Below are 24,052 nucleotides of genomic sequence, written 5' to 3'. Positions count from 1 at the left end.
AGCTATCTCTATCGCAGACTTTAGGATGAATGAACCCCAGTGCAGGACTAAGTAGAGTAACTCCTCCTCTCTTATGCCTTTCTATGGTTTCCTCACCTTCCAGCTGCATTAGAAAGAAAGCTATTCCTTTTTAAAGTAAGTCATTCATAAAGATCGATAAATGGTTGAATTTTAATGCATCTATGTGTTTTATACAAAATGCACAGATTATTTTACCTTAATGTCAGTTATACCATAGAATAAATAGAAAGTAGTGAATTGATTCATAAAATCCTACTAAAACCAATCAAAAATATATATGAAAGTTATTTTGTGCTTTCTACATGTAAGTCATTATGCCAAGTAATGAGAGGAGATAGATAGGAGAGACAGTCTAGTTTAAAAGACATCGAGCAGTTCAAGTCTGAATTTAGGTCATTTATATCAATATGTGAAAAATCCAGAGGAAATAACTCTGGAGATGGGGAAAAAGTCCTCTGCATCTTGTTAACAGACGAGTGGTCAGATTTCTTTAAAAGGGTCTATGAGGGGAGGAAGATAAGGGGAAGGGAAGGTGAATAAAAGCAGGAGGAAAAAGGGCCGAAGAAGGAGGAAAGGTATAAATGGAACAGATGTTTTACATGGAACTTTCCAGCTACTATCCTCAATCAAGCCACAAGCTCTAAAATACTCAGCTACATTCTATTCTCCAAGGAAATCAGCTGAGAACACATACCTGAGGAGAGTGCAGGCCCCTCAGGTCATCCAGGATAGACCAAGAGTAATTAGTGCCTACCTAGGGACAGTATCCAGAGACATTGCTTCAAATACTACTGACTACATCTGAGCATTCTGCTATATTGTTCCTGATAAAATTGCTTTCTCCCGTGTTAAAAAAGCCCAGAGTAACTGACAAAAATATCTCTTTGGAGTATAGTAATTTACTAATTATTCAATTTATCTATTTATTTAAAAATATGACCTCTAGCTCTGTAATGGCAAAGTCTTGAATGCAGAGTTTGAAACACAAACTAATTCTAGTTGTGGTTCACTTGCTTTTTGTGACATCAGATTTTCTAATGCCAAGATAATGAGTGTGATGTTATTGAATTTTCAATGTCAAAAATCACTTTTTTCTGTCACCACTGTAATCTCTGATATCCTCATGCCTCCCTTCTGTTTCCAGGGATGCTTTTAAAATATTTACTTAGAGGTAAATAGCTTATCTTTAATTCTCCAGCTGCATCTTCTCTTCACTTGTATACAAATAGGACTTTTTCTCTTGCATATGATTGCTATGGATATCATTCTCAGAGGCTCTCTCTTCTTCAGAATTGACATACTAGTGAGTGTTCAATCAGGGAGCTGAGGAGATCTAATATTGATTGGCATTACGCAGTAACATTGTGACCAGCGCCAGATTAAAACGTCATACAGACTGCTGAAAATCCAGTCTGATAGAGAGAAATTCTTGTCCCTGACTGGGCTCTTCTACTCCGTTTTTTCCTTCACCAGTTTTTTAGCAGAAAAAGAGGGTAGGAGGAAATTCCAAAGAGAGACGAGCAGACTCATCGTGAGGTTTTCAATGACAAAACCTCTTTTCATTTTCACGCAGGTTTCCTTTTTGTTAATTCTGTACTGAACTGGGCAGGAAGTGGACTAAGGTAGATGAAACAGAAGATAGATGAAATAGAAGAGATATATGGATAGATAGATAGATGATGGATGGATAGACAGATATATATACAGATAGATAGAAAGAATGAGGTAGATCTTTTATTTCCAATGTCCATGTCATATCTAACCATTTCCCAGGATCTCTGCCACCATCCACAGCTCCAACATAGGAGCTGTACCATGAATGTCCATAGCATTTCAGAGCTCCGTACAGTCTAATAGGCCCTGCACTGCGAAGATGTCAGTATCCTGGGCCCATCACAGTGTCATCTATATGTTGCATTCCTGCCATCACAAATGGGCAGACTGGTGCACAAGGAGGACTCTGGATACATGGCTAACTTTGGGAGTTAATACATTCAGTGCTCTGCAAGAACATCCCGTTTACAGATAAATATAAGGATACTTAAAGATTAATGGAAATATTTAACTGTATTTCATATACATGTTAGTCATGTTATTTCAATCTTGAAATAAATGGCCAACTTAATATATCAGTTAAGGAGCATCAATTCTGGAGCCAGACTTTTTGGATTTTAATCACTTCTCCATTATTTCCCTAACTGTATGAACTTGTACCAGTAACTTTTGTAGATAATTCCTCATCTCGAAGATGGAAACAACACTACATCATCAGACAGTTGTGAGGACTAGGCAAAGTAATATACATAAAGAGCTTAGGATAGTTTTTTAGCACTTAGTAAGCACATAAGGGGCTAGATATTATCATATTTTCTCTGAAAATATCAAGTAATCATAAATACTATTTGTATTATTTGCTAAAATACTCTAACATGGCCCTCCTCCCTTTGAATTTATCAAACAATTGTTATTCTTTTAAGAATAATCTATCACCCAGGTTTTTTAAAACTGGTAAGAAATCAGGTAATATAATGGAAATCATATGGATTTTGAAGCCAATAAGTTTAGGGGTTTGATTTCTGGCTCCACTACCTATATCTGTTTTTTAAACTTTAGTTTTCTGGCCAAAAATTGGAATTAAAATATTTAATTCAAAGCAGTGAGCTGAGATTATATGTCTAAGTATACATACTTCCCTTTGCAGATTCCTACCCGTAAGCATGCCTATTAACATTACAAGATTACAAACACAGAAATAATCTGAATCAAAACAGTAAATCAGAGAAGGCAATTAATATATACAGAATTTTTTTTTTAATTCTGCAATGTGTATTAGTGATAAAGACACATTGAAGGTAGTTCAAACTGTTCTCTACAAAGAATCCCCACTAATAGCCTTAAGTTTGGAACTCTGTGTCAAAATTTAGCTTATTTTAAATGCTACCTTCATACAAATTTTAAAATTTTATAATTACATAAGAAAAAATAATCCTATATGTAATTACCATAGTAATGTCATATATTGAGCAAACTCATAGAATAGTATTGGTATGAATTCACACAGATCAGAGATCTTACTCATTCAGCTTTACTAAATAATTTAATCACATGGCTCAAAAGAAGCAGAGAGGCATCTGGGACCTTGAGAGTTTCTCCTAGGCCCCTCTTTTTACAGGTCATGCACCTATGACCCAGAATGAAGAAATCTCTCAGTAAGGTTTGTAAGGTTCCTCACACAGTAGAGAGCACTTAATTTATATAACATCTCTGTCTTATATTCCCTTGAGGGTTGTGTAGTCCTTCTTCAGGGAGTCATGTCTTATAGATTTTGTGTTCTATTTAGTCTGGATAAATCTTATCCAGGGACTTCTGCCATGGGCATGTCAAAGATGAGGCCTCTTCCTTCTAGCAAAGATCATTAGTCTATTTACCTGGAGGTCCTGTAGACAAGAAAAGTCGACCAAGTTACCTATCCTCTTTTTTTTCTTTCCTTCTTTTTTTACTACTGGGCATTCCTATAGTAAAGTAAGTGAATTCATCTCTGTTTAGATACTTTAACAATTTCCTTCCTTAAGTAAAATGTAATTTTTCAGATTGCCCTCATGGACATGTTGTTATGAAAGAATTGCAGTCAAATCTATAAGGTAAAAGACTGAATGTTATTATCTCTGTTTTAAAAACAAATTAACTGAAGTTCAAAGAGATTGAAGCCTAGCATATCTAATTGCCAAAACTAACAGTACTATCTTTGTTTTCTCAGCTTAAAGCCCATTCTCTCAGTCAAAAATAAGCCAACAGCACTGTCTGCTGGTGATTACTCAGTTGGTGACCCATGCCTCTGCTCTCCAAACAAGGCTTGCCATCTATTTTTGTCAGCTTCAGTAGTTTAAAGGCAGTCAAATGGCCCATGAGAAGATTTTGCTTTTTCTGGAGAGACTCCAAACAATTAAAACAAACCATTAATGTATTTGCTTAGAAAGAAAAGAAAACAACAACTATAGTTTCAGATAGTCTGAGAGCATCATCCTTAGAGCAGACCCCAGACACACCATGATCAAGTAAACACAGTGTTCCTTATTCCCAAGGAAAAAGCTGTTATCAGTCATGCATACCTTGGTGTGAATTTAAGCTCAAAAGTTGACTCTTAAAATAGCTCTGTTTAAAATCCTGCATCTCATTGCATGAGAAAAGACTGCCTTGATTGTTAAGGAATTTAAAAGAGTTAGATAAAAGGTTGAAATAGAATCATTGGCATTGGTACTCAAGGAAGGGCTCTGTTTGCAGAAGGATTTTGTCACTCCAGGTCTTCCCAGGTTAACAAGGACACAGAGCTGCACCAGTGTGGGAACCTTCAGAGAAAATGCAAGGGAAGATCCTTGAGAATTAAGTTGACAGAAGAGAAGGGTCTTTTTAGAAAAAGAAGAAATAAAAATAAAACAACCTTGCTTCCTCTCGATAGTTTAAGCAAAGGAGATGCAAAAATGAAAAATACATATTTATTTGTATCTCATGTTTATCTCCAAGTTCCCTCAGGCTAGGAATGCATTGGTCATCAACAGTATTTTCAAGCAATATTGCCCTGGGGTCAGAATGAAATTATTCATTTGATTTACAAATAAACTCATATCTATTACAAGTCCCCTCTTTATGCACATTGCCAATGAGAATTAATAGGGTACTCATGCTATTGCTCACAGAACATTTTCTCCTGCGGGAAAGTACTGAAAATATGAACACTCACTAAAGCAGGACTGTTCCACACAATGCCCTGATAGAGTCACAGCTTTATCTGAGAAGTTGTTCATAAACTTTCTGCTATCCCCTGAAGAGAGAAGAACTAACACATGATGATTGAAATTAAAGTTTTAAGAATGGAGAAAGCATTTTTAATCATAGAGAAATTGCCATCTCAATATTCTTAAATGATATTCAATATTTAAATAAGATCATTTCAAGATCTAATGAAGCGTATGCAATATTTAATTGAATCATAATTTTTCTTTAGAAAATAGGAAGCCTCTCACACATACATTTTCATTAATTATGTAGTAGTTCTAAAGTTAAGATTTATCTTAACAAAACAAATTAATTAAAAAAAAACAAATTGGTCTTTAATGTTGCAAAATCAGAGCAGAACAAAGCACTAAGCTCTGTACTGGTAATGCAAAGTCAGAACCAGTACTTGAGCAAGGGAATTGTGTCTTGATAAGTGACATATATAGATAGTGAACATTAGTGCAATATTAAAAAGACCCTTAGCTTCTGGTAATTTTTTTTCTCACAGTTAAAGATAGTTTTCAAAAATTTACATTTTGAAATGTGGATTGAGCATTTATACTCATTTTCAATTCCATATACTATACATAAATAGCCAGTATTACTAATAAGTATTTAAAATACTTAAGTTAAAACACAGGCACGTTTATAATTTATTAATTTAACTAATTTAGCTGGGTGCCTAATACATTACATATAAAAAATTATTACCACCTCAGGTGAAAGGTAACTTTTCTACATTTAATGCATGTGCCACTGTTAAAAAACTTATATTATACTTTCAAGAAAAATTGCTTAATTAAAACTTCAATTTTGATTATTCTTTTTTCAAGTCACTCTATGAATTGAAATTTTTATTGCTAACTGAAATAGATTTCACTAATAAATTTCCTCTACTCCAAAAGTAATTTTCTTAATAAATTAATAGTTTGAATTAAGAAATTTATAAATAGTAAAGCAAAGGAACATTGCTACATAGGCCTTACAAATCAGGAAGGCTTTTCAGGTGGCTGAAAAGCCCCACTGAAGAAGAGCTGAAAACATTGAGCGTGATGCCTCATGGGATGTTGAGCCAGGCCTTTTTGCTCTGAATTTCCTACCCCCTCAGAGTTAAGCCACTGACAGCTTCTCATATAATGTGCAATGCCAATTTCTCTGCTACAGGTGATTAAACAAAGTCCATTACAGCTGGAACAATGAGTCAAAGCAAATGGTTAGTCTTTGCATGTGACTAGAACTTTACCATGCAGGCTAGGGAGCTGTAGGGCAACTATATTGTACTGTGGATTATACATTGCATTGTCTGCAGACAAGCAGAGGAGAAAACTGGTGTGTTTGGAGAGAAATAGAAGAAAAGAAGTAGAAACATTTTTGGTGTCCAGTGTTCCTAAATGTTTCCCAGATCCTGTCACCAACCTACCTTGGGCCTTGGGAATAGTCCTCCCCTGAATTCTAGGATTCCAAGGCATAACCTGATGGCGTTATAATAATATCCCTCTCCTTTGTCCCCTTTAGCCACCCTGAGTTGCTTATTTAAACCTACTGAGATTTAAATCATATAAGACTTGATAGGAGAAATGGGAGATGAAGTGAAATTTGTCATATCCACTATTTATAATATTTTTATAGCCACTGAAATTTACAAAAAGAAAATTAGCAAACTAAAGTTAATATCTACTGCATTTTGCTTGAATTATTAACTCCTGCCGCTCTGCTCTCCTATTTTCTGATGCCTTCTTTCTGGGGATAGTATTAGTAAGGAGGGCCTTTGGTAGGTAGAACCCTCATGAAGGGAATTAGCCCTTTATACAAGAGGCTCCAGAGAGATCCTTTCTCCTTCTATCAGGTGAAGATACAGTAAGAAGTCTGCACCCCAAAAAGGAGCCCTCACCTGACCACACTGGAACCATGATCTTAGACTTCCATAGTTTTTGAGAAATTCAAGTTGGTTGTTTATGAGCTGCCCAGCATGTGGTGTTTTACTATAGCAGACCGAGAGGACCAAGACAGTCTTCCTTGCCAGCACTTGAAGTATGGAGCCTTCAGAGGATCCTTGGTGAATAATTTCATCCTAGGACACCTGCTGTGAGCCCCTCTTCTGTACTTGCATGGACCCAAATATCTCCTCTAGATCCCACTGGAGATATAACCCCCAAGTTTACCTCCTTCGTCAGTTCTTCCTCAAAACTCCAGTGAAAAAAATAACGTTATTACTTAACATTCAGGCTATTTTTCTTTTTTGTGCTCAACACAGTTTTTTTCTTCTCTAAATAATTTCAAGGGGAACAACTCACAGTTTGCTCTTACTTGAACCAATAGCCTAATGCTTACAAGTACTGTATGTAAATCTGTTTAGCATAGGCTTAGAATTCTCAGAGAGGACTTGCTTTGGGGAGAGATTAATGTATTTTTAAACAATTATTTCATTTTTCAGCAGGTTTTTAGTCATTAATAAATAAGATTACAGATTATTTGTAGTCTCTATGGTATATAGCATGCCTTATGTTATCAGCAATAATAAATATGTAATTATATTTAAATGCTCTCTAGCTATCTTTGAAGGCTTCCCAGTAGCCCCAATTTGTGCAGTTTGTTGTAAAAAATACCATCCTTAAAAATGATAAGCAGTGGTGTAGAATAATATAGTCTTACAATCAAACATCTGTTTGAATCCTGGGTCCACAATTAATGCCTGTGTATAGTCAGGAATCTTTAATCTGCAAATGACAGGAACACTTTTGAAACTATCTTAACCAACCTATCCTACTCTCAATGAAAACAGACCTTATTGGCTTTCAGTTAATCATTCCACAAATTTTTATTGAGCACTCACTATATGTCAGTCAATGTACTAGATGCTAGATGCTAGGGGGTTAGCAGAGAACAAAATCCCTGCCTTTTTGAGCTTGCATCACACTGAATGGTAGTGAGTAAGGGAGCAATAGGCATGAGAAGACACAATGATAAGTGTGGTAAGGAAAAACAAAGCAGGAAGAGTAAGAAAATGACAGTAAAAGCTAGAATTAGGAAGGGTTGTTGGGGAAAATCAACAGAGAAGATAAAATCTGAAACATGATGATGGTAGGGGGGGATGAATCATGAGATTTCCTGCAGAAGAAGGTACCATGTAAATAAACAAGGAGTGCAAAGACCCTGCACCAGGATCAGGACTGGTATGTTTGAAACACAGTAGAATCAGTGTGATAGGGTAAAGGAGAAGGATCAGAGCAGGGTTTATCATCAGCACTACAGTATGAGGTAAAGTCAACCATCACCATACTTTGGCATTTAGTCTCTCATGTGACTATCTACTGGTACTATGGCTGAGATATAATAAGATATTGTTAGGATTTTGTTTTTTTATTCTCATAAGACTCTGATGTTCTAGGATTGAAATGACTTTTACATGAAGGATTAAAATGCTATTATCAGGATTTTCTTTTTCTCTTGTTCTTGGCTCTTTCTTCTCAGTTGGCTATTTCTCTCAAGTCATATGTATGAGAAAAAGACCCCAGCAACCCCAGACTTCACATATTTCTTACAGCTAACCATTTCAGAAGCTGAGGGGAGACCTTTCTCTCCTAGTACATGTGCATGTCAGTTCTCCCCAGAAGGCTTCAATGGTCCAGGTAGGGTGGTTCTCCCCAGGTAGGCTCCACAGGGGGGAACCAGGATCAGTTCAATGACAGTCACATCCAAATCACATGGAACAGAAGTGAGTTCTTAAAAGAAAGGAGTACAGGGTTTCTAAACATTAAAGAGGTCCACCAATACTGTATGACTATGAATAAGTTGCATCTTCTCTATAGCCTTAGTCTCCTCATCAGTAAATTGGAAGAGAAAAAAAAAAATCAGGCCTACCACATATGACTGTTGTGAGTAATGAAATAGAAATTGTTAGCAAAGTGCTTTCCTTAAATGGCCACTAAATGGTATCTATTACCACTATAACTTAGTGACAGATGCCTTTGAAAAGTTAATATATACAACAAAGCATTAACTAGAGAATTTCAACTTTCCAATTATATTGTAGGTTATATTACATATTGTAGATCACACATTTTCAAGGGAAAAATGTGATCCTAAAAGATTGAAAGCTATAGGAGAAAATAGAGTACAATGACTTGTTTTCAAACTGAATCATGACTATAATAGGGACAAATATTAAATATTTGACATTGGAATTGACTAAGAAACTGGCTACCATAGACTTGGCCCTTTATCAGAGTATCTGCTATTGTTCCCTGCAAGGTAGCATCTGATCCAGTGGTTTTATTTTTCTCCCCTAATGACATTATTAAATAGTTCCAGTCACAGGATTAAAGACAAGAGACTTTGATATCAGGCATGTTAATTCCTTTTGCTGGTCTCATTTTTCTCGTCTATCACATGACGGTTTGGGACTAAATACTCCTGGAAATCTCCTTTGTGATAGGATTCTTCAAATAAAAACTTGCCAGCATTACACTATATTCTACAACAGCCCAACATGTTCTGGAGAGTTGCTTTTATTGTGAATACATCCTTTATGCCTTATTTTGAAAAATAAATTATCATGGGAACACTTTAATTCTGCATATTGTGAAAAGAGTCAGGTGTAATCCTGGGCATTAGAAGAAGAAAAATAAAATTCCAACTTTCAGAAGCCAAGTATACACCTAAAGTATTTTGCACTAATCCTTCATGCCTGGCTTCTGATTACTTCTAGCTCAGATGATAGAAAGCAATTTTCAGCTAAGTGCTTAACTCCAGTAGTTTGCTTTCACATCTGGACCTCCAGGGCCCTACTTATATATCCCATCATGTAAAGTGTCTCCACGATTCTCTGCCTTTCTTGGGAGAACATATCCTTGGAGGTTTTACAAAGCTTTCCACTTCAATCACTATGTTAAGCCCAAAGCTCTGAAATTTTTCCTGCTTTTTCTACTTTACAAACTATTACATTTCTCATGATGAAAGTAGAAAAGAATAAAATTCAACTTTGTTTTTTGTTTTGTTTTGTTTTGCTTTTGAGGGCCGAAACCATGACATATGGATGTTCTCAGGCTAGTGGTCAAATCAGAGCTACAGCTACCAGCCTACACCACAGCTCACAGCAACGCCAGATCCTTAATCCACTGAGCAAGGCCAGGGATCAACCCTGTATTCTCACAGATACTGGTCAGGTTCATTTCTGCTGTGCCACAATGGGAACTTCCAGTTTCTTGTAATTTAATTTCTGTCATGCTAGATGTGTTTACCTGTTTAATCCAAAACAAAGAATTCTAAAGTATGCATTGCTCATCAGTTTATAACCTCAAAATGGAATTATAATAGACTTGGGCAAAATGACTATGGCATATTCCACATATCACACGTAGGAAGAAACTAAAAATCTTTGTATGCTTCTGCGTAGATGATCCACATCTCAGTTCAATAGATGAGGGGAAAATAAAGAATTAGCCATGACTAGGTATTTTTAAATTAGTTATTTTGGAACCTAGAGCATCCTCAGGAGACAAAGTTGTGGCTCACATAAAGAGCCACATTGGATCAGGATGGTCAATGGTCATTTTTGATTCCTTACAATAGACGTAAATTTTTCAGAGAAATTATAAAAAAAAATACATAGAATTAATCTGCAGTTTTGATGAAGAAATCTGAACATCTCAGTGAAAAGCTGGGACTGAATTTAGAAACAAGGAAAGATAAAGAGAAGAATTTTAATATAATTCATGTGGCCAAAGGTGAGAGCAAGACAATGTCCATAACATTTAAAATGGACTCTTTATACCAATGACTTAAAAAATTTTAATGTATGTTTAATTAACTTATAAACTGCTTCACAACTAAATTTCAAACTTGGGGAGAAATTTTGTGTTTTTCCTGTAATTTGGTTTTAATATATGTATTTTCTCAAAATAGAAACAGACCCAAAGATTTCAAAACCAAATTCATTGTTACCAAAGGAGAATGTTGGGAGGGAGGGATAAAGTAGGGGGTGTGGGTTTGATATATACACAATAATACATGTAAAATAGGTAACAAGACTCTACTGTATAACATAGGGTAATCTATTCAATACTGTGTAATAACCTATATGGAAAAATAATCTGAAAAGGGACGGATATATGTATATGTATAACAGATTTATTTTGCTGTACACCTGAAACTAACACAACTTTTAAGTCAACTATGCTCCAAATTTTTAAAATTTATTTTAAAAAAAGTATGTATCTCCTTATCCACAGAAAACGAAAGAATTATAGATAAGCATTTAAAAGAATGAATTAGCCATTGCCAGAATAAAAAGGTAGAATTGTAACAGAAAGCTAAAAATATTTTCATGTCTCTAATTATAAAAAAATTTAATGTATAAAATCTGAATTGAAATGAAAAGGGTAGTAAGGTAGTTCTATAAAGGAAGAAAAGTAATTAATACAGACAAGTATTTTGGGGTTGATAGAGGATCTTCTAGATACAGAATTTAGAGAAGTAAATTCCCATTACTAAAATTTACATGTATGCTTAGAGTCACACTGCCTTAAAAAAAAGAAAAAAAAAAAAACAAAACAAAAAACTACTAATGCTAAAGTTCAAATACTGATAATTAGCAGACTAAAGAACTTGACTCGTTTTGGCAAGACAGAGGTGACTTAGGTAACATCAAATATAAACATTAGAAAATAACAGGTTTAAGTTGTATTTTATTTAAATAACTATATTCATTTTGAGATTGCCTATTGTGGTCAAGATTTCAGGTAAATGTATAAGTGGAAAAGCCTCCTGCTTCTCAGGTTACTAGATACTCATTTAAAATGCATCAACAGGTAAATAGGAAATAGCCTGCAATTTTTAGATTGTTCATAATGAAAGTTGCTTCACTGACTCAGAAAAGAGCCTTCAGTTTTAACAACTGCTTAGTTATTTCTTTTCATTGCTTTTTTTGGGGGGGTTGCTGAACCTATGGCATATGTAAGTTCCCAGGCTAGGGGTCAAATCAGAGCTGCAGATGCAGGCCTACACCACAGCCACAGCAATGTGGCATCCGAGCTACATCTGTGGCCTAGACCACAGCTCATGGAAATGCTGGATCCTTAACCCACTGTGCAAGGCCAGGAATCAAACCCACATCCTCATGGATACTAGTTGGGTTTGTTACCACTGAGCCACAATGGGAATTCCTTCTTAGTTATTTCATGATGATGCTCTCTCTAGAGAGCACTTACTTCCAAATGACTAAATTCAAAACTCAACTTAAAGAATACTGTGGCTATAAACCATTAACATATCCCAATATATTTCATAGAGCCTCTGCATTTATGCATTGCTCCCAAGGAACACCTCCATTATAAAAGAAACACAGCTTACCATGAAAAGACCATACATTTCAAAGACTAAATTTATAAAGTGCACCATTTTGCTCTAGCACACTTTTGGGAAACCTTATGAGTCTGGTATTTAAAAAAAATAATAGGTTGGCTTTAGAATATTTTAAAATAGGTGCTATTCTACTCTATTCTAAAGTCAATACCTAAACTCTACAGACTTTCTCAGTGTTGGTAAACCCCATAGAATTGGTATATTTGCCTACATAAATTATGATTATTTTGAAATCAGGAAATATGATGCCACCAGATATGTTCTTAATTTCAAAATATATTACAAAGCTACAGTAATTAAAACAGTGTGGTATTTGCATAAGAATAGATATACAGGCCAACAGGACAGAATAGAGATCCCAGAAATAAATCTATGCATACACTATCAGCTAATCTTCCACAAGGATGCCAACTGTACATAATGGGGAAAGACCATGCAACAAATGATGCTGGAAAAACTGGATATTCATATGAAAAAGAATGAAACTGGACCCATATTGTACACCATACACAAAATCAATTCAAAATGGATTAAAGATTTAAACATGAGACCTGAAACTGTAAAACTTCTAGGAGAAAACATGGGAAGAAAATTTCTTGACATTGAATTTGGCAATGTTTTTTTTTGGATATGAGAACAAAAGCATGGGCAACACAAGTAAATATGGACAGATAGGACCACATCAAACCAAAAAGCTTCTGCAAAGCAGAAAAAAATGATCAACAGAGTAAAAAAAAAAAAAAGGGAGAAATATTTGTGGACCATACATCTAATAAGGGATTCAAACATAAAACATATAAGGAACTTCAAAAACTCAGTAGCCAAAAACAAAAAGCCTGACTAAAAAATGGGCAAAAGACGTTAGGAGACATATGAAAAATGCTCAATATCACTAATCATCAGCAAAATGTACATCAAAACCTCAGTGATAGGATAGCTCTTATAGAAAAAGCTAAACACAGCAAGTGTTGGCAAGGATGTGGAGATAAGTAAGCCATTATATATTATTGGTGAAAATATAAAATGGTGAAGCTGCTATAGAAAACAATATAAAGGGTCCTCAAAAATTAAAAACAGTATTACCATATGATCCTAAAATTCTACTTCTGCATATGTATACAAAAGAATCAAAAGCAGAAACTCAAGAGATATTTTGTAGTCCCGTATTAATTACATTATTTACAATAGTCAAAATTTGAAAATGATCTAAATGTCCTTTGATGAATGAATGGATTAAGATGTGGTATACAGCACCTCCAGCCCCATGGAAAAGGTCCGCAGCCCAGAAAAGCTAGAACAAGCTCGGGCCAGCCATGCAAAATCTGCTTCCATTAAGGGGAGGTTCTGCCAGTTCTGGCTGCACTGGGGGAGAGCCCCTTGGTTTCTCAGCAGCCCAGCTAGCCGCTCCCGCCCTCAGGGGATGCTACACTCCGTGGAACAGCTGTTCAGACTGCCAACCCCCTGGAAGAGCCCCACCCAGCCCTGAAACACCAGAGCAAGCTCTGCCTGGCCACGTGAAATCTGCCTCCAATGTGTTGCAGACCTCTCAGTCCTGTCTGCCCTCAAGAAGTCCTCCTTTGCTTCAGAGAGACACTGTCAGCCCCGCCTACTCTCAGGAAAAGCTACGCTGCCTCAAAGAAGACAGACCAACACCACCAGCCCTTGGAAACATTCCACAGCAGTGCCAAAGGCAAACCCTGCCCAGCCACAGGGAGTACAACTCCACCAGGAAAAAGAAAATAACAAGCAAGATGAAGAAGCTGAGAAACCACCCCCAGTTAAACCAACAGGAGAACTCTCCTAAAGCAGTCAAAAATGAAACAGACTTCTGCAGTCTGACAGACTTGGAGTTCAAAAGGGAAATAGTGAAAATATTGAAGGAATTAAGAGACGATATGAATAGTAATGCAGACACCCTCAGAAAGGAACTAGAAAATATAAGGAGGAGCCAAGAAAAACTAGGAAATTCATTTGCAGAGATACAAACTGAACTAAGGGCAGTAAAAACCAGAATGAATGATGCAGAAGAATACATTAGTGATATGGAAGATTGAATAATGGAAATCAGCCAATCAGGACAGCAGCCAGAAAACCAAATCAGAAAACATGAAAGCAATATAAGAAACCTATGGGATAATATAAAGCGAGCCAATCTACACATGATAGGAATTCCAGAAGGAGTAGAAAAAGATAAGGGGATGGAAAATATATTTGAAGAAATTATCACTGGAAACTTCCCAAATCTAAAGGATACCAATTTCAAGATACAGGAAGCACAGAAGGCCCCAAACAAGTTGAACCCAAATAGACCCACATGAAGACACATTATAATAAAAATGGCAAAAGTTAGTGATAAAGAGAGGATCCTAAAGGCAGCAAGAGAAAAGCAGAATGTTACCTACAAGGGAACCCCCATAAGCATATCAGCTGATTTCTCTACAGAAACACTACAGGCCAGGGGAGAATGGAAAGAGATACTTAAAGTGCTGAAAGGAAAAAAAAAAATGCAACCTAGAATACTCTATCCAGCAAGAATATCATTTAAAATAGAAGGGGAAATAAAAATTTATTCCAACAAACAAAAGCTAAAAGAATACAGCACTACAAAACCCAGGCTAAAAGAAATATTGAAAGGGCTTCTCTAAACTAAAAGAAAGGAAGGAAAGAAAGGGGAAAAAAAAAAGAGGAAGAACTAGGATTGAGGAAACCACAATCAGAGAGCAGACACTCAAATAAGCCAGCACACAGGTTTAATCATGAACATGTTTAAAACAAAATAAAATTAAAAAGAAAAAAAGAGTCATCAAAATCATAAAATGTGGGCAAGGGAGGTAAGGAAATAGACTCTTTTAAAATATTTTTTTCTTCTTTTCGCTCTCTTTTTTCTTTCTTTCCTTCTTTCTTTCTTTTTTTGTTTCTCTTCTTAACTTTAGAATAGTAATGAAGTGTTTGAACCTACAGGACCATCAGGCTAAAACACACAATTATAGGAAGGGATCCTTAAAACACAGAGCAACCACAAGCCAAAACCAAACATTGCATTCACAAAAAATGAAAAGAAAAACAAACAACCAAAAATGAAAGGAAGAATGGAGAATCTTAGAATCAACTGGAACACAAGGTTCAAAATGGCAATAAATAATCATCTATCAATTATCACCTTAAATGTCAATGGACTGAATGCTCCAATCAAAAGACACAGAGTGGCTGAGTGGATAAAAGGCAAAAGCCTTCAATATGCTGCCTACAAGAAACTCACCTTAGGACAAAGGATACATATAGATTGAAAGTTAAGGGGTAGGAAAAAAATATTTCAGGCCAATAGACATGACAGAAAAGCAGGAGTTGCAACGCTCATATCAGACAAAATAGACTTTAAAACAAAAGACATAAAGACAGACAAAGAAGGACACTACTTAATGATTAAGGGATCCATCCAAGGAGAGGATGTTACTATCGTCAACATATATGCTGCAAATACAGGAGCACCCAGATACATACAACAAATATTAACAGACATAAAGGGAGATATTGATGAGAATACAATCATAGTAGGAAACATTAATACCCCACTCACACCAAAGGACGGATCCTCTAGACAAAAAACCAATAAAGAAACAGAGATCCTAAAGGAAACAATAGAAAAGTTAGACTTAATTGACATCCTCAGGACACTACATCCAAAAAAAATCAGAATATACATTCTTCTCAAGTCCACATGGAACATTCTCAAGAATCGACCACATATTGGGACACAAAACTAACCTCAACAAACTTAAGAGTACAGACATTATTTCAAGTTATCTTCTCTGACCACAATGGCATGAAACTAGAAATCAACCATGGGAAAAGAAATGAGAAAAAATCTACTCCATGGAGACTAAACAACATGCTACTAAAAAACCAATGTGTCAATGAGGAAATCAAGAAGGAAATTAAAAACTACCTTGAGACAAATGATAATGAAAACCATAAACTCTCAAAATCTATGGGAGGCCACAAAAGCAGTGCTCAGAGGGAAATTTATAGCAATCCAGGCCTTTCTCAAAAAAGAAGAAAGATCCCAAAGTGACAACTTAACCCTCCACCTAAATGAATTAGAAAAAGAAGAACAAAAAAAGACCTAAAGTCAGCAGAAGGAAGGAAATTATAAAGGTCAAAGAGGAAATCAATAAAATAGAGATTCAAAAAACAATAAAGAAAATTAATAAAACCAAGAGCTTGTTCTTTGAAAAGGTAAACAAAATTGACAAACCCCTGGCTAGACTCACTAAGAAGAGGACAGAAAGAACCCAAGTAAACAAAATAAGAAATGAAAAAAGGAGAAATCACAACAGATACTGTAGAAATACAAAAAATCATAAGAGAACACTATGAACAACTATATGCCAACAAATTTGACAATCTGGAAGAAATGGACAACTTGCTAGGGACTTACAGCCTGCCAAAACTGAATCAAGCAGAAACAGACCAACTGAACAGACTGATCACTAGAAATGAAATTGAAGAGGTCATAAAATCACTCCCTACAAATAAAAGTCCAGAACCAGACGGCTTCACAGGAGAATTCTACAAAACATATAAAAAGGATCTGGTGCTCATTCTCCTTAAACTTTTTCAAAAGGTTGACGAAGAAGGAACACTCCCAAAGACATTCTGTGATGCCACCATCACCCTATTTCCAAAACAAGACAGAGATACCACCAAAAAAGAAAACCATAGGCCAATATCTTTGATGAATATAGACGCAAAAAATATCAACATATTTTTAGCCAACCAAATCTAACAACATATCAAAAAGATCATACGCCATGACCAGGTAGGGTTCATCCCAAGTTCACAGGATGGCTCAACATACGCAAATCAATCAACGTCATACACCACATTAACAAAAGAAAAGTCAAAAACCATATGATCATCTCAATAGATGCAGAAAAAGCATTTGACAAAGTCCAACATCCATTCATGATCAAAACTCTCGCCAAAGTGGGTATAGAGGGAATGTTCCTGAACATAATCAAAGCCATTTATGATAAACCCACAGCAAATATAATACTCAATGGGGAAAAACTGAAAGCTTTCTCACTCAAATATGGAACAAGACAGGGATGCCCACTCTTGCCACTGCTATTCAACATAGTTTTGGAAGTCCTAGCCACAGCAATTAGACAAACAAAAGAAATAAAGGCATCCAAATAGGAAAAGAAGAGATAAAACTGTCACTGTATGCAGATGACATGATACTATACATAGAAAACCCTAAGGACTCAACCAAAAAACTACTTGAACTGATTAACAAATTCAGCAAAGTAGCAGGATATAAGATTGACATTCAGAAATCAGTCGCATTTCTGTATACTAACAATGAAACTTTAGAAAAGGAATATAAAAACAGAATACCTTTTAAAATTGCACCTCAAAAAAATCAAATACCTTGGAATACACCTGACCAAGGAGGTAAAGGACTTATATTCTGAGAACTATAAAACTTTAATCAAAGAAATCAAAGAAGATGTAAAGAAATGGAAAGATATTCCATGTTCATGAATTAGAAAAATTAATATTGTAAAATCGGCTATACTACCCAAAGAAATCTACAGAGTCAATGCAATCTGGAGTTCCTGTCGTGGCTCAGTGGTTAACGAATCCAACTAGGAACCATGAGGTTGCGGGTTTGATTCCTGGCCTCACTCAGTGGGTTAACGATCTGGCATTGCCGTGAGCTGTGGTGTAGGTTGCAGATGTGGCTCTGTTCCCGTGTTGCTGTGGCTCTGGCGTAGGCCAGGGGCTACAGCTCTGATTCGACCCCTAGCCTGGGAACCTCCATATGCCACGGGAATGGCACAAGAAATGGCAAAAAAAAAATAATAATAATAATACAATGCAATCCCTATCAATTTACCATGATGTTTTTCACAGAACTACAACAAATAATCCAAAAATCTATATGGAACAACAAAAGACCCAGAATCACCAAGCAATTCTGAAAAACAAAAACCAAGCAGGAGGCATCACTCTCCCAGACTTCAAGAAATACTACAAAGCCACAGCCATCAAAACAGTTGGTACTGGTATCAAAACAGACACACAGACCAATGGAACAGAACAGAGAACCCAGAAATAAACCCTGACACCTATGGTCAATTCATCTTTGACAAGGGAGGCAAGAACATAAAATGGGAAAAAGAAAGTCTATTCAGCAAACATTGCTGGGAAACCTGGACAGCTGCATGCAAAGCAATGAGACTAGAACACACCCTCACACCATGCACAAAAAGAAACTCAAAATGGCTGAAAGACGTAAATATAAGACAGGACACCATCAGACTCCTAGAAGAGAACATAGGCAAAACACTCTCTGACATCAACCTCGTGAATATTTTCTCAGGTCAGTCTCCCAAGGCAATAGAAATAAGAGCAAAAATAAACCCATGGGACCTCATCAAACTGAAAAGCTTTTGCACAGCAAAGGAAACCCAAAAGAAAACAAAAAGACAACTTACAGAATGGGAGAAAATAGTTTCAAACGATGCAAAGGACAAGAGCTTAATCTCTAGAATATACAAGTAACTTATACAACTCAACAGCAAAAAACCAATCACTCAATGGAGAAATGGGCAAAAGACCTGAATAGACTGTTCTCCAAGGAAAATGTATAGATGGCCAACATGCACACGAAAAAATGCTCAACATCTCTGATTATAAGAGAAATGAAAATCAAAACTACCATGAGATACCACCTCACACCAGTCAGAATGGCCATCATTAATAAGTCCACAAATAGCAAGTGCTGGAGGGGTTGTGGAGTAAAGGGAACCCTCCTGCACTGCTGGTGGGAATGTAAACTGGTACAGCCACTATGGAGAACAGTTTGGAGATAACCTTAGAAATCTATATATAGAACTACCATATGACTCTGCAATCCCACTCTTCGGCATATATCCAGACAAAACTTTCCTTGAAAAAGACACATGCACCCGAATGTTCATTGCAGCACTATTCACAATAGCCAAGACATAGAAACAATGCAAATGTCCATCAACAGATGATGGTTTCACGAAGATGTGGTATATATACACAATGGAATACTACTCTGCCATAAAAAATGATATAACGCCATTTACAGCAACATGGATGGAACTAGAGACTCTCAAACTGAGTGAAATGTCAGAAAGACAAAGACAAATACCATATGATATCACTTATAACTGGAATCTAATATCCAGCACAAATGAACATCTCCTCAGAAAAGAAAATCATGGACTTGGAGAATAGACTTGTGGCTGCCCAGGGGAAGAGGGAGGGAGTGGGAGGGGTCAGGAGCGTGGGGTTATCGGATGTAAACTATTGCTCTTGGAATGGATTTACAATGAGATCCTGCTGTCTAGCATTTAGAACTATGTCTAGATACTTATATTGTAACAGAACAAAGGTAAGGAAAAAAATGTATACATGTAAGTGTAATTTGGTCCACATGCTGTACAGCAGAAAAAATAAAACAAAATTAAAAAAAAAGATGTGGTATACACACATAATGAAATATTATTTAGCCTTAAAAAAAGAGGAAACCCTGCCATTTGTAGCAATATGTATAAACCTGGAAGATATGATGCTAAATGAAATAATATGGTCACAGGAGGACAAATACATAATTCCACTTAGATGAGATATCTAAAATAATCAAATCATAAAAACAGACTAGAATGGTCCTTCCCAGGGGCTAGTGGTAAGAGGAAATGGGGAGTTGTTCAATAGGTATTATTGTTTCAGTTATGCCACATGAAAATTCTAGAAATCTGCTGTACAACATCATACCTAGAGTTAGCAGTTGTGTATTATGCATTTAAAATTGTAAAAGAGTAGATCTCATTTTAAGTGTTCTTCTCACAATAAAAAAAAATTTAAAATGAAACTGGGGAAGATTAAAATACAGTGAAGTTCACCAGAAATGGTAGAGTTTGGGAACAAGAAGCTCAAAGAAGAGTATTCTACTTATTTTTCTCTTATATTTGTTTTGAACACTATAAATTTTATGGAAAGAAATTGTTATGAAATAATGATAAGCTCTAATTGTAACTTGTTACTAAAATTAAGGTAGGTTTGCACCAATATTTCCATCCTTTTAAGTCTTTCTTCAGAATATGCAGATACAAGGGAAAAAAACAGGCAATGATATTAAAATTCTATACTTAGAGTATACACTATTATACATGGACAGGATAGTTTCCTTTCTATTACCGTTCATTATCTGAGATCTCCAAACTCAAACGTGGAATTAGGATTTAATAACAGTTTGACACTGCTTAGTCCCACTTCCACTATTTTTTGTTGACCTCAAATAGCAAAAAGCAAGGGCATTAAACCTGCAGGCTTGCCCTGTAAGAAACTGTGTGATGGGGAAAAAAAAAAACAAAACACATTTTTCAAGGGACCGAATACATTCTTCATTTTCATGACAAGGTTTCTTGGAAATAAATCAGCATTATAAGACAAGGCAAAAAAGCAAAATGAAACTAAGATGAATGCTTTGCTGCAGTAGCACTGACCTTAAATCGGGCAAGTAGGGCTCCTATGCCTTGCACTTCAGAATACACCCATATCACAAAGTCGAGACACCTAAAGACATTTTTATTCATCTCTTAAGCGGATATTTGTTTTGTTTGTCTTTTCAGGGTTTGTTTGTTTAGTTCAGTAACTGGCTAATGGACTGAGGGGGTAACTTGAGCTGAATGAAGTGTGCACTTGGGCCAGAGAATTCGAGTGTGAGTGCTGAATGCAAGGGTGGAGTGTGTGGGGAGAAAAATCTCAACTTCTGCCAAGGAAAACTAAAGAATTTATATAAATTTGCTCCTGAAAGTCATCAAATGATGGATATCAGACTGGGTTCTGCCCCAACCAGACAATCTTTTGGTGGTCTAGTTTGAGGAAGACACCTGGAAATTCTGAACTAGAAAAGAGGAATGAGTGGGAAGTAAAGACACTGACCTTGGTTTCCTGGGAAGTTGTTGCTCTGTCTCACAAGAGCCCAAATTCAGGTGAGTTTAGTCACTGCCCAGGAAATCTGTGTCTGTGTACAGCTTAGCCTTGTCCTCGTCCAGCAGATCCAATTCACTGAGACTTACAAGGGCAGGAAAGAGCTTCTTTGTGCCTCTGGTTTCAAGGACAATTACCAGGGAGTGGGACGAGACTCCTGTGTGGAAATATGAAGAGGGCATGGATGTAAACTGATGTACAACATTCATATGTTTAAGGAGTCGGATACAGAGCTCACAGACCCCTCTTTACTTTCACCCTGTATATGGATAAGTATATTTTGTATTCTGTCAAGCAGTTCTGGAGTTTGTCTCTGTCCAACTGTTGTACTTTTCCTACATTTTGATTTTCTATGGTCTTTTTTTACCCAAAAATAGTGGGTAGTCTTCCACATTTTTTTCTAATAACTTATACTAGCCTACCTTAAAAAGTTCCTCACCAGGAGTTCCTACTGCAGTACAGTGGATTAAGAACCTGACTGCAGTGGCTAGAGGTGCTACAGAGGCACAGGTTTTAGCCCCAGCCTGGAACAGAGAGTTAAAGGATTTGGTATTGCTGCAGTTGTAGCATAGGTCACAGCCACAGCTTGGATTCAATCCCTGGCCCAGGAACTTCCATAGGCAGCAGGTGCAGCCATTAAAAAAGAATAAATAAATAAAAAATAAAAAATCCCCACCAAAAAAGAAACATTTTATACATTTATGTATGTGTTGCACACACACATATATATATACACACATGTGTGTGTGTGTGTGTATATATATATATATAATATAAACATCTTACCAATATGCTCATGGCAATGTCCCATTCCATACAAAAAGTACTAGCCTTCTAGAAGTGCCTTTGTATTGTTGAAGCTTCTAAGGAAGGCTCAACAAGACATGCCTAAGCTGCTTTGACTTCACTGCTCTCTGGGTATTAAACATATATCAGAAAGTCTCAGTTTATTTGTGAGTGGAAAGGGGAGATATGGCAACCTCAATGCCTAGGGGTCCCTGATTGGGCACTTCAACCACGGCCTCTCTCTCCATTTCATAGGAAATCTCAGAGCCACTCACAGATACTTCAACCTTAGAAGACACTCCTAACTCAGAATTTGTACTTGTGGCAGATAGTATGTTACCATTTTATCCTTTTTTCCCTTCTTATCTCATTCTTTCAGATATTTATTGCATTTTAATTTATTTCATTTTTAGGAATAACTCAGGCAAGAAGCAACATTAAAACCACTATAAATTATGGGGCTCTGCCAGTGAACAGGGAGCTCAGCAGAGAGATTAAACTTTAATTTTCTAAAAGAGAATTCTTGTCAAAATCCTGACCGACAGAAGAAATAGTAAATGTTTGTTCAATGGGATTAGACAGGTATCTATGTAACATTCTTCCACCAAATTAGAATAAGGACATGGCCTGCCTAGTTTCATTTCTATAGAAGCTCTTCAAGTGGCTGGAGGTTTTGTTTGTTTTTATTGACATCTCAGTATAATACTTAAAATATTACTTTCAGGAGTAGAACATAGTGATTCAATATTTTTATAAAACAGGCAGTCAAGTTATATAATTATCATTGACTATATTCCTTGTGCCGTACATTACATCTCTGCGACTTCTATGTAACTGGTAGTTTGTAACTCTTAATCTCCTTATCCTTTTTGTCCATCCCCATCTCCACACTCTTCCCCTCTGGCAACCACTGGTTTGTTCTCTGTATCTGTGAGCCTGTTTCTGTTTTGTTATATTTTTTAATGCTAAGCTCCAAATAAGGAGTCAGATGAACAAAAACTTCCATAGTTTCTGTAAAAATATGTTTGAAGATCAAGAAACATATTCTTGCATGAAGAAATGGATGAGAATTTCCATATTATTTTAACTTCTAGGAAGCACAGAAAATATTTAAATTTAAACATTTAAGATATATTAGTTTGGGTGGTAAGTGCATTTATTTTTCCATTTATGTGGTTAGCATATTTATTGATTTTAAATTGTTTTTTATTATTTAAGTGGCTTTACTGATAAAACATATCAAATCACATTTACAGGCATATGGACTATAAATATTTGAATTATTTCAAATCATTTTGAATAATAATTATTTGTTAAAACTACAAGCTTCATGTTTATTTTCCATTTATTTGTTTCTTGTGTTACTCATAATAAACCTGTCAGGCATACATTTTTATAAATAAAGTAATTCAAATACAGAGAGTTTAAATGACTAATCCTAGATCACTCAGTAATAGCAGATAATGAAATCTCCAACATCCAGTTTTCTCTAAATCTAGATTTCAAATAATAATATCAATATTAAAATAAAAAACAGAAGATATGATTTTAGAATAAAATTTACCATTTGACATGTGTCAACAAAAATATCTGAGAGGTCAAGTCCTCTTAGTTTTTGCAAGTTATGCTTTATAGCCTAACAGAATCCAATTCAATGACCATATAAGGTATTTTATTTCCTATTTAATTGGTCTAACTGAAGAAATAAAATGAAATACCTTATGTGTATCTTAATCTAGCTAATGATAATATTCACTATAATATTTTCCATTTTGTCAATTTTCTAAAATCCATTGTTTTATTAAAAAAAACTTAATATTTTTTTAATAAAGAAGAGGGACTAAGGGCTTGCATATTATCTGGTATAAAATATATATTAATGGTGGTAAATAAAAGGAACTATACTCTGTGGTAATGAAGATGTGTCTAAACATCTGGTTAAGTAAAGGCTACCAAAACATGATTATTATTTTTTGCATCAGGTTGTGAGTAGTTCTGATTTTGGATAAATATATCTTTAACCCCAAAGAAGTTACAGATGGCTGATTCTTAGTGAAACAAGTGAAAATCCTTTCTT

The 24,052-nt window shown here is 35.8% G+C and overlaps 1 long non-coding RNA gene across 13 annotated transcripts in view; it reads right to left on the bottom strand.

Moving 5' to 3' along the window:
- Positions 1-24,052, bottom strand: part of LOC106507559 — a 294,718-nt gene that overhangs the window by 145,389 nt on the left and 125,277 nt on the right. For all 13 annotated transcript variants that reach the window (XR_002343126.1, XR_002343118.1, XR_002343116.1 and 10 more), the window contains one exon: positions 21,142-21,346. This is a non-coding gene — a long non-coding RNA (uncharacterized LOC106507559). The remainder of the gene's footprint in view (positions 1-21,141; positions 21,347-24,052) is intronic.

The sequence above is a fragment of the Sus scrofa genome, chromosome 1, assembly GCF_000003025.6.
Source record: "Sus scrofa isolate TJ Tabasco breed Duroc chromosome 1, Sscrofa11.1, whole genome shotgun sequence".
Lineage (NCBI taxonomy): Eukaryota > Metazoa > Chordata > Mammalia > Artiodactyla > Suidae > Sus > Sus scrofa.
The sequence above is the reverse complement of the archived record's forward strand: the minus strand, read 5'-3'. Positions and strand labels throughout refer to the sequence as shown.